Source organism: Octopus bimaculoides, chromosome 5 (assembly GCF_046866305.1).
Source record: "Octopus bimaculoides isolate indiv1 chromosome 5, ASM4686630v1, whole genome shotgun sequence".
Classification (NCBI taxonomy): Eukaryota; Metazoa; Mollusca; class Cephalopoda; order Octopoda; family Octopodidae; genus Octopus; species Octopus bimaculoides.
This window is the reverse complement of record NC_142932.1, coordinates 70,557,371-70,574,870: the sequence shown is the minus strand read 5'-3', so window position 1 is coordinate 70,574,870 and position 17,500 is coordinate 70,557,371. Positions and strand designations below refer to the sequence as shown.

Genomic DNA, 17,500 nt, shown 5'->3' with positions numbered 1-17,500 from the left:
GCATGTGCCGCATCGGCTATCATTGCATTTGGATACAGTGAATGTTTGATTTTTGTTGCTGAGGTCAAACCTTGCCTTTGTTAATAGTTTTTTCAAGTTTTTAGGTTGTCTCTTACTGAGAGTTATATTTTGATCTGTAATGATATTTCTCAATTCCTTACTTTGTGCAAGGATCGGTAAGTTCGCTTTGGCGATATTAAAGATGTTCTGGTGGCATGGATTTTGTGTCACTATAAATGGAATGATCTTTTCCTGTTTGTCTTTTCTTTGCGGTGTCCTCAGTTGTTGTATGGGTATTGTATGGGTATGAAAGGAACAATAAGGATTCGAACGAATATGTACTGCATATAGAAATACATTACCAAAATAACGGTAGAAGCATTAGTAAACAGCACATCGATAATAAAGTAAACAAGCGTACAAATCCACACACTCAGACTCTGCAGAGTAAGTGCCATCGAAATAGGAAATACACTGTCTTTAAAAATGACAAAACAGGCGAGCACTAATACCAATAATCATTCGAAAACTACATTGTGGTATATAATCCCATTTGGGAAGCTGATGATTTCCAACCTCCCTAAATTGTTCTATACGGCGATAGAAAGATATTTTTCTAGAAAAAAAACAGATACTACAAAATATTTAATAAATATAACATAAATCTAACCTTTTCCGATAGCCGCGTTTTAGTACAAATAATAGCCGCTCATAATGCACGTAAACTACACATCTTCCAGAAGGATGTTGGTAGTCAGAATACAAATAATAAGATTACAGTAAATAGCAACAGTAAGGACATAAACGAGGATACCGTAATTGATAGGACAAGGCCAGAGAGGTATGATAACAGTAGAACTGAGAACCATAGGGAAGTGGCCCTGACGGGCATTGAAAGAGGAGGCCGAACTACTAGAAAGAGCAGTACCGAAACTAACAGCGGTTGGGGTACCAAAATAACATGGAAATTAGGATAAAAGAAGAGATGCTTAGAGAAGCCAACGATTTAATAAGTAATAGAAATAGACAAACTAGTTCAGTTAAATTCTAAATGTAAAACCAGGAACGTTGTCTACAGATGTAATGTAACATCCTAGGATAGAGAATCCCTTTATATTGGTGCTAACCCCCTATTTTTCAAAAAAATACTAGCTAATCACCTGAACTCCTATAAGAAAAGAATAAATTGTACAAGCCTAAGTAAACCTATTTGGTTATTTAAAGACAAAAACGTGAGTTATTTGATCGATTGAAAACTGATTAGGACTGCTAAGCCGTATAGAATAGGAGGAAAGAGATGAGACATCTGCCTAAATGAGCTTTACCAAACATTTAACTCAAAATACAAATTAATAAATAACAGACAAGTACAAGCACTGAGATGTATTCACACACACGCAAATGGACATTTAGGCAATATTAATGAATACATTACAATATGCAATGCTAATAAAGTGGGGACCAAACCACTAAAAGTGAATTTAAACAAACGAAAATATTTGTATGCAAACACCACACACTGTACTAATGGTAGGGAACACATCTATTAAGACATACTAAGAACGCTACAAAATTAACCCCAAAATTGACCTATTTTACAACATGACCCTAGCATCTGTCAACAGCAAGGTGAGTTTTAGGTTAGATTTTTGTAACTATAGATAGCAACAGCGCTACATTTTGTGGAATACTAAATAACAAACGTTCTTCAACAAGTTCATTTCGAATAAGACCAAACGGACTCACGCTAATGAAACTACACTGAAAATATTGCAAGGCTGCATCTGCAACAAATTGCTGTATCTGCAGTGTAAACACGTGTAGGTCATGGTGATGCACTATATATAAGTGTAAAATAGGGGATATAAATCTCCCCGTACTCATTATTACTATTAACGTCATGACAACGCTTTTTTTTTTTAATCCAGCACCTAGGTTGCATTGGCGGTAATTATTTCGGTTGAGATCTGCAATTAGCGCACGACAATGGTTCGGCGTATATTTACATCAACCGCTTTAACCTGTTTACGGCAGTGATTCATTCGGTTGCTGCGCGTGACCATGGTAATCCAGCCGATTGAGGTTAGCACTCAGTGAGAGATAACATTCGGAGTATATTTACGTCAACCGCTTTAGTGCAAGTACTGTTTATTTACCTAAACTACATCCCTGTGTAGGACGCCCATACGGTATTATTCCTGAATGAGATTACTAGACATCACAAGTCAGATCAACTTCATGTATTTACAATCACGAGAATTCGAAAATTGTCTTTAGTGTGGTAGAGTTCAAAACAGGGTACGACACACTGGAATATTACATTGTGAACTATGGCATCGAGTTTCCTTACGTTTCTCTTTTGCTTTATATACTGTACATCCGTTTGAAGCATTTGTCTTCTTGGTGACGTGGGTGGGGGACAGTGGTGGAAGATGCCCACGTCCCTTCACCATGTGATGAGGAGAGAGCCCGGTTAGGGACGTCCACACGTTCGTTCTTTGGCAAGTCTGTTGCTGTTATCACTTCACGGAACCATATATTTCTGAATGACAAACCATACCCCACACCACCAAGCATCCACCAAATCAAATGTGAGTTCACGACACCCATCAAATATATACAAGAACATTTTTTTGTACCATTTGACAAATTTTCTCATTGATTTATGTGTCGTCACCAGCTGATCTGAGCGATCGACACCACCCATCCCCTCATTGTATGAACCGACTAAACTCGGTTTCATTATTGCATTAACGTCCGCATCTTGTTTCCTAGTGTTCTTCATGCTTGCAGAATGCATTGTGGATAACATGCAGACGATTTTACTTGTCACGTCACACTAGAGCGAGAAAGGCACTATCGGTGCATCGGTACGCTGTTTCTCCCACGTAGTTTTATCTTGTGAAGACCAGCTAGCATATTTTTCCCGTGCATCCTCACAGTCCCGCAGGCATTAGTTTTCTTCACCTGTAAATGCAGCAAGTGTTCTGCACTGGAAATCTAGTTGTCCATATAATATTATAGTCTTTGTCAAACATGTTTTCATTCAGCGACAAAACGACATTAGTTGACGCTAGATTAGACGCTCGAAGATCCAATATGTCCTGACCAGTGTACTGTTTTAATTTTTCGTATACCCACAGGCTCTGCCAGTTGACTGGCATACTTTATAAACCTGGACTCCAAAGCGGGCACGTTTGTTTGGGTTGTATTGTTTGAATCGGAGCCTTCCCTTGAATTTCCATAAACTCTCGTCCATACAAATGTCCTCTTTGGGGACATACACTCTTCTGAAATTTTCAGCAACTTCGTCAACGATGGTACATATTTTGCACAATCTGTCATCTTAGTTCTTGCTTGAGTTGAAATGTAGATTTCGAATCAGCACAAAATATCGATCATGTAGCATCATTTCGGGAAAGAAAGGTGCCGACCTGACTAGATACCGATTCCAGTATGACTCCAGGGTTGGTTTCTTCACGATGCCCATCAGTATCAGCAGGACAAGCAGAACTTTGATTTTCTCCCCTGTGGTTGGAACTCAATCACCGCTATGCCTGGGTCTGATATACTTGGAATGGTTTTTAGTATAGTCATTCGTTTCATCACCTATATTTTCGAACATTTCATCCGTCAAAAACTCGTCAAAATGTCCAGTGGGGAACTTCCATGATCAAGGTTTGCCTTTATGCCAAGCGTACCAGTAAATCTATTCCATCTCCACCCTATATTTTGTTGTCCAGTGCGATTCAGTGCTGCACGCCTGTACCTTAAGTTCACCGGAATATTATCATTGCTCTCGTAATCATCTGATTCTGGACAAGGAAAATACACAATCTCCGAGTCATCGTCCAAACATGAAAAAACAACTAGTGGGGTGGTGGAGCTAGGTGTAACTTGGCGCGGCGACCGTAAATTCCATGAAATAGGACGGGACGACGAAGTTGACGGAGCCGGAATTGTAGGACGCGACGACCGTAAATTCGGCGAACAGGACGCTATGAAGAAGTTCACAGAGCCAGAGAGGCAGGACCAGCCTGTCCGGTTGTATATATTCACATGAAGCATCTAGTCGCCCTACTGGCAGATGGACCTGTACTAACTCAACTGAATTGATAGGTTCTAAGTCAGGCGGCATGTAATTACGTCGACCGATTAAAAACATATACATAGCGTGCGTAAATTTACAACAACCGTTTTAAAAGGGTTAGTATGATAGTGTACCCTACGGAACCTTTACAGTCTTAAGTAGATCACATAGAATTACGCAGCAAGAGAATTTACTGGTTACTAACAATTCATTGTAAGCAATGGCATTGGCTACTGACTGTTGTGGTTAGCCGGCATCTGGGACCAAACAGAAAGCTAACACCGTGTCTGCCTGGATAATATATCCCTACAGACTTTATATATATATATATATATATATATATATATATATATATATATATATATATATATATATATATATATATATATATATATATATATATATATATCAGTATATGCGAGTAGAAGGGGGCTGGCGTCATTGACGTGTGCGTGTGTGCATGTGTAGGTGTGTGCATGATGATGTGGGTGCTGGGAAGTGGTCATTGCTACTGTGTGGGGGTAGTGTTGTGTGGTGTGGTGTAGTGCTGTGTGATGTGGTGGTATGATGTGGTAGTGTGTGGTGTAGTCATGGTATTGGGGTGTGGAGGAGGCGAGAGTAGAGGAAGCAAGGGCGGGTGTCTAAGGGATGGGGTGGGGTGAGATGGGATGTATAGGGATGGTGGGGTTGGAATGTGTAGGGGTGGGTTAACGAGGGAGAGATGACGATGAAGGGAGAGATGACGATGAAGAGAGAAGGTGGAAGGGAGTAGGTGGATAGGAGTGAAGAGAGGCAGTAGATGTCAAAGTAACAGAGGAGAAGTGAACGGGAAGAAGTAGGTTTCAGAGGAAAAGAGGAGAGGTGGATGGGAGAAAGTAGGTGTGAGAGGAAGAGAGGAGAGAGGAAAAGAGGAGAGAGGAAGAGAGAAGAGAGGAAGAGAGGAGAGAGGAAGAGAGTACGATGAAAAGGGTGGGGGGGTGTTGAGCCTATGTGGTGCAAAGGAGCGAAGAGTGAATATTAATCTCTGCTAACGGTAAAATCTATTTGCCAACGTAAGTTGGCAGTCCTGCATAGGACAATCACAGGGAAACGTCTTTTCCAACTGGTTATCGATACATGACCTGTATCAGAAATATACTCTGAGCAAGGGTTCGTACTACACCCTCCTAGCCACTAGCAGTATCAACAGACTAATGGTTTCTGGGCAATTTCCCGTCCCAGCACACATGTATTGCTTCATCACATTTCCAACAGGCAGGACACTTCACCATATACAAAACTGTGTAGAACGCATTTACTACCCTTTAAAATAAAAGGTGGGAGGAAAATATGATCAAAGAAATATCTTACAATCATCATTGCTACGTGTTTGAACAGTAAAGGCAAATGAAGTTATACTATTAGGTTGTCAAGAAAGTTTATGCAGTTTTTAACCTTTAAATTCAGATGCACATATCTTGGCTCAAACAAAAGTTTATTAATCGAAATAAACATCATCAGAATCCACACACTTTTACTAACGCGAAACAAGTTTATTTATGCCAGTAGCGTAAAATCCTGCGGTCTGGTGGCGAGGAAGTCGTTGAAGGCGTGTTTGGCATCGTCTTGGTTTTTGAATCATTTCTCAGGCAGAAAGTTGTTGAGATGCTTGAAAAAGTGATAGTCGGTAGGCAAGAGATCTGGTGAGTATGGCAAATGAGGCTGAGTTTCGTGGCCCAATTCGTTCAAATTCTGCAGGGTCAGTTGTGCGACGTGCAGCCGAGCGTTGTTGTGAAGAAGAATTGGTCCTGTTCTATTGACCAATGCTGGCTGTTGTCGTAGTTTCTTATGCATTTCATCCATTTACTGACAGTACTTCTCCGCCGTAATGGTTTCGCCTGGATTCAAAGAGCTGTGATGGAAGAGACCGGCCACAGACCACCAAACAGTCACCATGACCTTCTTTGGATGCAACTTTGGGTTCGGGATGTCCCGTGGAGCTTCGTTGGCGTCCAAGCACTGAACTGAGAGTCGCCGGTTGTCGCATATAATCCACTTTTCATCGGAAGACAATCCGGTTGAGAAACGGGTCGGTCTTGTTGCGTAAAAGAAGGGAAGACGACTCTTCAAAACGGTTTTTTGGGGGGTCTGTCGTTCAATTCGTGCGGCACCCATTTCTCAAGTTTTTTTGTTTTTCTAATCTCTTTCAAGTGGTTGGAAATTGCCGTATACGTTACATATAATTCAGAATCAAGCTCTTGAACAATTGTGCATGGATTGACTTCGACTGAGGCTCTTAGTTGATCGTTGTCAACATCCGATGGCCGACCACTACGCTTATCATGTTCAAGACTCTCACCACCGCTACGAAATTTCTTTAACCACCATTGTGCTGTACGTTCATTAGTGGCTCCTGGGACAAACTCATCGTTGATATGGCGAGCTGTTTCAGCAGCTCTTGGGCCTAGCTTTAAACTGGAATAAGAAAATTGTGCGAATTTGCTTTTTGTCCATGTTGCGGAACAAATGTCCTTATTATTCGAAAAGAAAAAGTCTAACACAATTAGATAGAGCGAAACACGGGCTTTGCTATGATATATGAAGTCAAAGTAATTTAACGAAAATTAGTTTTAAAATACATCATTCAAAACCAAAATTAAAATACCGCAAGATCTTTCTTGGCAAACTAATAGATAGCATGCAAGACAAATTCTTAAGGATCTGATGATGGCTATGAGGCAGGAACACGGTGGTCCGTATAGTTTCCGTCTTCCAATTTCCTTTCTAAAGTGTTTTGTCTAACTTAATCTACATTGTATCACACTTGCCTTAGATGGTACACAATGAGATCTGAAGCAGAACCATGTGTTTCCTAATCAAACTTCTTAATGAAGAAGTGTAATAAATTCTCTATACTTTAAATATTGTTCACCTCAAAAAAGCAAAACAAAATAAACAAAAAAATGAGAGCGAGAGAGAGAGAGAGAGAGAGAGAGAGAGAGAGAGAGAGAGAGAGAGAGAGAGAGAGAGAGAGAGAGAGAGAGAGAGCGAGAGAGATAGAGAAGTCAAACAAGACGATGTTACGATTAATACATTGCCAAACAACGATTTGCTTTAGTCTACCGACATCAAATCTGTAGCGCTAATATAGTGTTTTTGACATAAGGACGTTAACGTTCTCATTCAGAAATTGGCTGAGAGCCTCCTGGATGAGAATTATTGTGGCATCGTAGCTATCTAGTAACAAATATCCACTCTGTGCTTCAAAAGAAACAGCCATTAATGTCATGTAAAATAAACATTTATAGGTTTTGAGTAGAGACAGAGTATTAGCTAATTTTATCTTTAAGTTTTAAGTTGTCAGCCAGATTTATAAACGGGTAATTATAAAGTCTAAACATTTACTTCAAAAGACAACTTCTGCTTTGAAATTTCTCATTTTCTGTACATATCTCTATTTACGTGTGGTGTGTGGGTACGGCGTTTGCGTGCTCATGTATGCGTATGTGTGCGTGTGTGTGTATTTGTGTGCGAATGTGTGTGCTTGTGTCGGCATCTTTGTGTATGTACGCATATATGACTATTCCATTCTATAAATTTGGAAGCACTGACATTCTATCAGTCTCTGTTATCTCAATTTCTCTCTTCTTTCTGCATCTCTCTCTCTATATATATATATATGTGTGTGTGTGTGTGTGTGTGTGTGTGTGTGTGTGTGTGTGTGTGTGTATGTGTGTGTGTGTGTGTGTGTGTGTGTGTGTATGTGTGTGTGCGTGCACAGTCATGCAAGAAGTAAATAGACACATTTAATTTTCCAAAATTTCTGATCTAAGCGTCTTAATACTTTCAGCGGTGTAGAATTCACAATGTAATTATTCTTTTTCATTCCAGGTGCATTATATTAAACATTTGCGAAGAGTAACCATGACAGTAGAACTGTCACATTTTCAAAGAGGTCGTATTGTTGGGCAATCTGAGGCTGGTCTTAGCCAGCGAAAAATTGCTGAAAAATCTTCAAATTCCTCTTGCTACTGTTGATAGAATTATAGTGCAATTCAAAAGGCAAAGAAAAGAATCAACAGATTCTCGTCCCGGCCGAGGAAGCTTTGCTGTTTGTAGAGAACTGTGGAAAACGAAACCCGTTCGAAGGCTTCTTACATTGCAAAACAGCAAGAAGTTAGTCCAAAAAACGCGTGTTTCACATCTGCATAAACTTGGGTATTATAGACGAGCAGTTAGAAGGAAACGTCTCCTTCAACCAATTAATATCATGAAAAGAAAGAAATGGGCTAAGGAGATTCCATAAAAATCCAGTTCATTTTGGGATAGAGTGATTTTCTCTGATTAATCCAGATTTGCATTATTTTCAGACAGTAGACGTGGTTTGGAGGCTTCCCAATCAAGAATATGATTTGAAACGGCTCCAACCATCTGTGAAACATAGCGGTATCTCTGTAATGGTATGGGGAGCTGTCACCAGCAATGGTTGTTCTGAGCTGATCGAATGTGTCGGAACCATAAACTCTGAAAAATACAACGAAATACTTAAGCAAGGAATACTTCCGATGTATTCACACGATAACATAAGGAAAAATGAGTTTTTTTCATAGAAGATGCCAGCGAAAAGGAATCAACAATGGCTGACTGAAAATGGGATCAAAAAGCTTCCTTGGCCGATCCAATCTCTTGACATGAATGCAATTGAAAATCTTTGGAGCATACTAGATAGAACTATACGAACATCTCGACAAACCTAAATCTAATTTGTTGCGTGAAAAGTGGGCAGAAATTCCACAAGAGACAGTCATAAAGCTCACCATTTCAATGCCAAAAAGAGTTTCTGAATAAAAAACTGCAAAGGGAATGTCAATTTCAATTGTTGGCTTTGCGTATTAAATAAAAGATTTTGAAAATTAAAGGTGTCTATTTACTTCATGCATGTATGTGTTTATATATATATATATATATATATGTGTGTGTGTGTGTGTGTGTGTGTGTGTGTGTGTCTGTGTGTGTGTGTGTGTGTGTGTATCTATTTATCGATCTATCTATACATTTATATATATGTATTCATATATGTGCCATGACAGATCGCTAACCACTACACATTTTTTCTTTCCTCTTTTCTCTCCTTTTTCCCTCCTTTTTTCGCTCCTTTTTTTCTCTCCTCGTTTCTCTCCTTATTTCTTCATGTGTTCCTTTCTGTGGAAGAGCGTAGGCTCGAAACGTTAAAGACTTATTCACTTCCCGAGCGTTATACTAATACATCTGTTAATTCAGAATTCATAATACAAAATAGTAATAATAATAAACGAAAATACAATATTTGCCACGTTTATGAAAGGAGATAAATTCTACCACGTGCGTTGAAGGAAACTACGAAAGGGCTTCTGAGTAACGACATTCTTTGTTTCCTGGTTTGGGGCGCAGACAAATAAATCTTGCAAACTACTTACCCTGGAGTAACCAACATAAAGTTGACCATGAGAAAAGCAAGCCAGTAGATTGCAAAGACGGACCTTGAGCTGTATTAATATACACTGCAAATCAAAATCGCACTGGAATTTTTACCTCAAATGGCATGCCTGTTGGTTTCATTGGAATTCTGGGAATGAAAGCCTCTTTCCCGGAGGCACATCCACTGATGATGGTAGCTTCAGTCACATTAGGTGCTAATGTTTTCACAATCAAACTTGTCCCATTGCATAATTTAGGAGGATCTAAATTTCTTAGAAGCAACTCTGTTGCGTAATGGACAGCTTGATTTTCATCAAGGACTGAAGAGTTCTACCTCTTAATGACTGCTGGAATCTTATTCGTTAATTCATAGTTTATCCTTGCTACTGTCTCATTTTTGGGGGCAAGAATTGTACTTTCACACAACAATTTATGTGAATTATGATTAATACTTAAGTCTGGAAATACCCTGTTTTTCATCTAAGCTGAGGAATTCAGCATGATAGCAATATGAGCCAAATTGTTATCACCATTCCCATAAATTGGTACTTTCCCATTTCCTAATTGGAGGAACCAGGTTGAGAAATGTTTTGCTCGTTGGTCTCCATGTAATAAAGAGTGTACGTTAGTATTGAGGGAAAAATTCAGTACTTTATTCTAGAGGTGTCAAGATTTAATGCATGCTTTTATTTCATAAGATCTTGTTCATCTCAGAATGACTAGTAATGTCAGTCTGAAGTCTCCTGATAAAACTAATGTAACTCCTCCCCTAGATTTATTGTTTTCTCTGATGTTCTGTAAGAGCTTCCATTGCACATCTGACATGGTACATGGTACATTCATCCCAAATTCTTATTTCTTTATTGTCCACAAGGGGCTAAACATAGAGGGGACAAAGAAGGATGGTGTAGCCGTTTTCGTGTGAAAAGTGAATACACACATCTCTATTTTATATATTAGATATACATACATACATACATACATACATACACACTGATATATATATTCATACATATATATATATATATATATATATATATATATATATATATATATATATATATATATATATATATATATATATAGACTATATGAAAGCAACACCTGCATACAAGTTTACATACAAAATATATTTGTACAAATGTACATCACAGAAGCATACGGCTGCACACTCACACACAGTATACGCACTCATAATCACTCGGAAATGATACATTCGTCCCTCATCTAAAAATACTCACAAAAGTCTTGATCTCTAAAAATGTTTCAATTGTAAAACGTATTAGCCTTCCCCCCACCCTATCACTATACATGCCTCAAGATTTTCAGTTCATTTCCTAAAGACGTTATTGTTGCTATGTATTTGTCCAATTATTTTCCAAGAAATGGAGAATAAATGGAGAAATTCGGAATATTACATTCGTTTCCAGTAAATCCATCGTATATTGGTCCGGAATTGTCAAAGTATGAAATAAGGTAACTGTTTAAATTAATTTTACTAATAAAGTATATTCCCTTTCGTATATTTCTTTCCGTTAGAATAATTCTATCTATTGCCTTGTATCTAAGGACGGAAAGAATAGATATTTTTCAATTTCATAATTTTGGTCAAATGAGAAAAGTTTCGAGTTTCGAGATATCTTTTTGATAAAATCATACTCCAGTTTGGAATTGTATTCTGATTTGAATCTGGTTTTGCAATTACTGCTTGATTTATTCCACAGGTTTTCTTGTTCCTTTATTTTCGAGAAAGTAATTATCTTTGGAAATTGGGCTTTGATGTTTACATAATCCGTTTTAAAACTTATCTCTTGTTTCACGTATTAGCAATATATCAAATCTAGACAGAAACAATGGAATACCTATTTATCTTGGAATTTTCATATTTCAATTCTGGAAACTAGTCAATGTAATTGTTTCCTTTCATATAAAATAGATTTTGAAAAGTCAATTTTGTTGATGATTCATATATTAGCATATATTTTCAAACCTGCGTGATGAAATCTAAACCCAATCTGTTTTTTCTTTAAATTTATGTTGTCATTAAGCGCAATTCGCATTCATAGCTAACCAGATGGTCATTGCAATCCAAGTTGATATATTAGTTAAATATATATCCACATTGCTACTGAGACAAAAACAAGGCGCAATTTAAACCGAATATTTAAAACACATGTTGAGGTTCAATTTATTCTCAGAAATAAAATTGTTTGGGAGAAAATAATTTGCAGCTTGAAGGAATAATAAAATAGTCGAACATCTTTAACATACAAATAGGAAAGAAAATACTCCACCATCTCTTTCTTTCACATTTTATTTTTATCTGTCAGCTTGTCTGTGTGTGTGTGTCCGTTTTTTGCGTATGTGTGGTTGTGTGTTTGTGTGTGTGCGTGTGTGTGTAAACAGAAAACGTGAAATTGTTTACATGATAGCTACTCTATCTCATGTACATTTCGTTAACATTTCAATAACATCTCATTACGCACAAAACGTAAATAACACACTCAAATATTATTGTTAAACATTCAGAGACTTGTAACTCTCATTATAGGATTCTTAAAAGTTAACATAGTCACCAATTGTAAAAGAGTAGCATAGTCACCAATAGTAAAAGAGGTGGCTGACTGTGTAAAGGTCACACATCTCGGATGATTTCATAATTAGTCTTGATTCTGGAATCTATGTTGACTAATAAACATGATTTGTCAGGAAATATGCATAAGATACAGTAAGTAGGCATCTTATGAACAATGTCTCATATAGTTTTTTTTTTCTACATATACTCTGAGAAGTAGCCAAACTCCGGACTCATGTATATGAATGCAAGACATAAATTATACGCACTCTTCATTCTGTAATTTATTAAAACAAAAGCAGAGGTTAAACAATCACATCATTTTCGACATAATCTCCTTGTTTTCGATGCACTACTTTCAGTGTTCACTTTTTTGCTTATTCTATCTCAGAAGAAAGCTTTTGGCAGGTCGCAGAGCATGTTATGGGGCACTTCTTTGTCTGTAGCAGATCGACGACCTTGTAAACAACGTTCGAGCGATCCAAAGAGGGGTAGTCGAAAGGGTTGAGATCTGGATGTATACTAGGGTGAGTCAAAACGTAATGCCATTTTGTTTAGGACAGGCATAATTACCAACACTGGAACATGTAAGATACATCAAAGTGACGCTGGTCCTCTGTGGACCACATCCCTACTTCTCAACATAGTCACTGTTTCTGTCAATAGCAATGTTCCACCTTCGAATGAGAGCATGCATCCCTGCGCTGTAAAATATTCTGCTGACTGTTCTTTCAGCCACTTCTTCACTAAAGTGTTCACTTCCTCGTCACTGGAATAATGTTTGCCTCTCAAACCCTCTTTCATGGGGCCGAAGAGAGGATAGTCCAGTTCCAATTTATTACTGTTAGTTTTATGTATTGTTACATAAAGAAAAGGATCATGCATTAACGCAATACTTTTAAGTAGTGTAACAAATATCTTATAATTTCGCTGGTTAAATTTTGACATTATCACTTCAGTTTCTGAATATTCGCTTTCATCACACTTTCGTCATGAAGGCGAGCAAGGCTAAACATTGAAGTAACTGCCAATCTTTGGATTTATATAAGGTACTCTACTAAAAGGTATTGCTTTTCACTCTATAAATAAGACTCACAAAACTCTCTCACACACACACAGTAATTACATTAACAAAACATTGTATATATGCGGACAAGTATGTATTTATATACATATGGAGTGGGTTGTGAATTTATGTACATGTGTATCTATGTGCATATATATATTTGTGTATGCGTGTCTGTTTGAAATTGCATAAAATATTTTGCAATATTACAGTGTTATGTAAAATTTTTGTCCAAAAGTTCATGTAACTGAAGTAAAATAAGTATGTAATATATAATAAGTTGACACTGAATATTTTATGTCTTCAGGTATTCTGCCAGACATCAACAACCACAAGTAACATAAAGTGAGAAGTAATAAACAGTGCAAGGTGAGTATTATGTTTAATTTATATTCGCTATATTATAGCTAATGGGTCCGTGTCACATTGACATTTTAAAGGCACTGAATGACCGAAGTCTTGCAGAAGTCTATTTTTTGCTACAAAGTATTACTTACCTCATATTTCGATTTTCTTCTCATAATATATAGACGTTGAGTTTTGTATTAATTAGTTTCAACAAAGGAGATATCAATCAATTAATGACTGTCATATTCGACAATTCTTTTCTTTAACATCAGAACCTACCTGATAATGGCAATAATTATACGTGTGTTTATGTGTATACATGCATACAAACAAACGTACACACGAACGCACGCACATACAGATATGAATATATAAGTGTGTATATATATATATATACACGCACAGAACACTTATACTTTCATATATGTATGTATGTATGTCCCTCTCTTTCTCTTCCTCTCTCTCTCCCTATCTCTCTCTCTCTCTCTCTCTCTCTCTCTCTCTCTCTATATATATATATATATATATATATATATATATATATATATATATGTGTGTGTGTGTGTGTGTGTGTGTGTGTGCGTGTGTGTGTGTGTGTGTGTGTGTGTGTGTGCGTGTATAAAAACCCTTGATACATCCATGTAGTGAAACGCACCACCTGTTTGTTTACTTTATTTGAAAAAAGTGAAAAATATTTCTTGAATATATATCTTGCGGCTCATATCTCTTTACACTTATTCTGTTGCTTGCCACCTCTACTCTTACTCTATCACATTCTCCTCCCTTACTCTCTCTCTCTCTCTTTGCCCTTGTTTACCTCCCTTGTATCTTTCACTTCTCTCTCTTTTACTTTGTTTCTCCACCCCCACTCCCCTTTAAAGGTCTCTTAATGGAAATTACAAGGAAACTTTATCAGCAAAATAATTTCGGTTAAAAGTCTTAATTACTGGGAACGTCTCAAATTTCGGCGTCTCTCCTCTGTTGAACGTTTAAGACAGAGACATACTCTCATACACGTATGGGAAATGCTGTAGGGGCATGTTCCAAAATTTGGAAGTAGAAAGAGCTTAATGCACAAAGTAGGTAATGTCAGTTTGCAAATATATTACTTTCGAAATCACGAGCATAAACGTTTTTGTACCAGTGTGATAATTAGATGTCCTCAATTGTTAACAAAACAAAACAGACTTACAACGGATCTCTACCAAAACATTCAAACGAACATTGGATAACCTCCTAACGACGATACCGGACCAGCTAAATATTCAACGATACACTGAGGCAAAACACACAACTCCCAGCCATGAAGCGACAAAACTGTTTGAAACGGAATCAAGGTGGTGCTCCAGCATCGCCGCAGTTCTCGGGTTGATAACATTAAAACAATAAAAATATAAAGATTTTGTTTTCTCTCGTTCTGTCCTTCTTATTACGTGTATGTGTGTGTGTGTGTGTGTGTGTGTGTCAGTGTTCGCCTGCGTGTTCGAGCGTGTGTCCGTTAGTGCGTGTGTGCATGTATATACACATATATTTGTCTCTAAATGCGTAAAGGCAAGCATCGATACACAATCACACACTAACTCTCTTTCTCTCTCTCTCTCACACAAACATTAAATAATTAAACATTTTTTCTTGGATAAGATCTTAAACATGAGAATTATTAACTTTAAAACGGTTAAGTTTATATTTAGGAAAATCGTATTTGATTACTGAGAAAAATAATCATTAGCCTTAATCCTAATGAAATAAAATTGCATTTTACAGGAACGTTCATGCTAAATTTATTTAATTTAGCGTATTAACTAAATTACAATTAATTATCGAATACTAGTCATTTTTGTACACAACATATCACATGTTATAAATAAATATAATTTTGCAAATCTGCAACTTATAAACGTCATCGCTGATAACTTGAATGCATCTTGTGTTCAATTTTAGAACATCACTTTGGTATGAGCTCTCATATCAGTGTGTAATTAGAAGATATTACTAATTTAAGAATATGGTTTAATGACAGTTTTTAAGCGTAAGCGATATTTCCTATAAATAAAATATTGATTTGTCAAGTAGACAAACTTTCTGATATATTTTAGATAATCAACTCTTATCCAGGGTTATTGTTACTCTGATGCATTAGCTTCAATGTGTAATGAGAACTGAACTGATGCCTACTTCATATAATGTCTCGATTAAATTTGATCACCTTTCTATATATGTAATATAGTTGTTATATATCCTTGTTGTATCTGTGTCTAGAGAGAAGGCGCAGAGCCCATGTTTTCAAGATCTCCGATATCGGGAATAGTGTGGGCTTAATGCTCCTAATTTCCAGTTTAGGCACTTATGCCTGAAAATCATGATTAATTTGAAGACTGTAGGGATCTCATGTCCTGGAAAGTAAGAGTGGTGCATATTGATTAGTGTGTAAGACCAGAAGGCTGGATGTAACAGTGTGACAGGGATTGAATGATGAGTGATTCAACCAACTCCAAAAAGCAGAAACGTTATAGTAGCAATTGTAAATTGGAAAGAGAAAGCAACATACATGTGAACTAGAGGTTGAGCGTTTTCAGTTAGGGTTGGATAACAAACAGTCCATTGATATTTAATCACTACATCCTGGATGACATTCTTTCTCTAATGCGATCCAGAAAGTTTGTGTAGATTGCAAGACAATGTGGGAGTAGTATTATAAATTGCACCTTACTAATTCTTGTAAGAATTACTAAGATATTTGGGTGAGAAATATCTTACTAAAGATACTTAGTAAGGTATTTGAGTGACAAATGCGCTCTGATCCTGCGAATGAACACATGTTTCGATGTTATCCTACCTATGCGAAAGATTGCTTTCACCAGTTAAATTCCTCGGTGATAGCGAGACCCAGCACTTGATGCGGCTGTGGTTGTTCCAGCTGAGTACTGTTCGTGTTCATATCGTGTACAGTGCTTTATTCCTTCAGGTGAGTTATGTCTATGCTCATGCTACTAAACATAAATATTCTCTGCTTTTCACTGTTCGAAATGTGGCTGATAAAGAGCGGAAATCGACATTCGCACGTGAGTCTTCCACGTAATGAAAAGTGGGTCAATATTTATAGAGTATCTGCGTCTTTAAATACGTATGTTTGCAACCCTATACTATCTCCATTCTGTTATATCCCTCGTGTCTCTTACAATGAAATAATAGCTCTCAGTCTGCTGAAACAAATTCGTGTGGTAGAAAAAGCTACTTAATACTGAGGTCACCGTCAGCCATACAATTTGATCCAATATTACTTTCTTTCGCCCATTCTCCCTTGCATTCCTAAATACTAAGCCTGTAGAAACGTTGAAATGACAGGCGGCTTGCTGGCGGAAATTTCAGTTCTGGCCTTGTCCAAACTGCTCGAAGTTTTATCACAACCTCGTTTTCCCAGACAGAGAAACAGGAAAGAGAGATTCAGTGATAATGAGAGAGAAAGAGAAAGAAACAGTTGCAATTACCTCAATACAGATCTGGTACTTTATTTTTCGACTCTATAAAGAAGAAAAAAGGATAAGACAACGTCAGAATTTTTTAACACGGAGCCAGAAGTTAAGGAGCAGATGATGGTATCGCACTCTAACAAATCAGTCAATTTACAGTCAACACAGAAAGTTATCAGAGAGTTAATGTTGTAAATCATAATATTTCTATCTACTGTCATGTTAAATAAAAATATCTGTTGCTGTCACAAATATAGTTTAATAATGGATATACAAAATCGAATTCTGAGGCGATCAAAATGTATTTTGGTATGGTAATTTAACCATCAGTTAGATTTTGAGTTGTATTAGACAGAACTTAACAACGGCTCCTTGATAAATACTCGCTTGACTGGAGATTGATTGATCTAACATGAGGCAGCTTGTTTACATACATGATATAATCATGTTCATTGATTGAAGATTTAGCACAGCGAAATGTAGCAACATATTAATTATGAGATAATTAAATTCTA

The 17,500-nt window shown here is 37.1% G+C and overlaps 1 protein-coding gene across 4 annotated transcripts in view; it reads left to right on the top strand.

The window, feature by feature from the left end:
* The window catches only part of LOC106868231 (dopamine receptor D2), a 1,508,130-nt gene that overhangs the window by 1,033,332 nt on the left and 457,298 nt on the right, over positions 1-17,500 (top strand). For all 4 annotated transcript variants that reach the window (XM_089352396.1, XM_089352399.1, XM_089352398.1 and 1 more), the window contains one exon: positions 13,475-13,536. The gene's annotated coding sequence lies outside the window, so the exon portion shown is untranslated. The remainder of the gene's footprint in view (positions 1-13,474; positions 13,537-17,500) is intronic.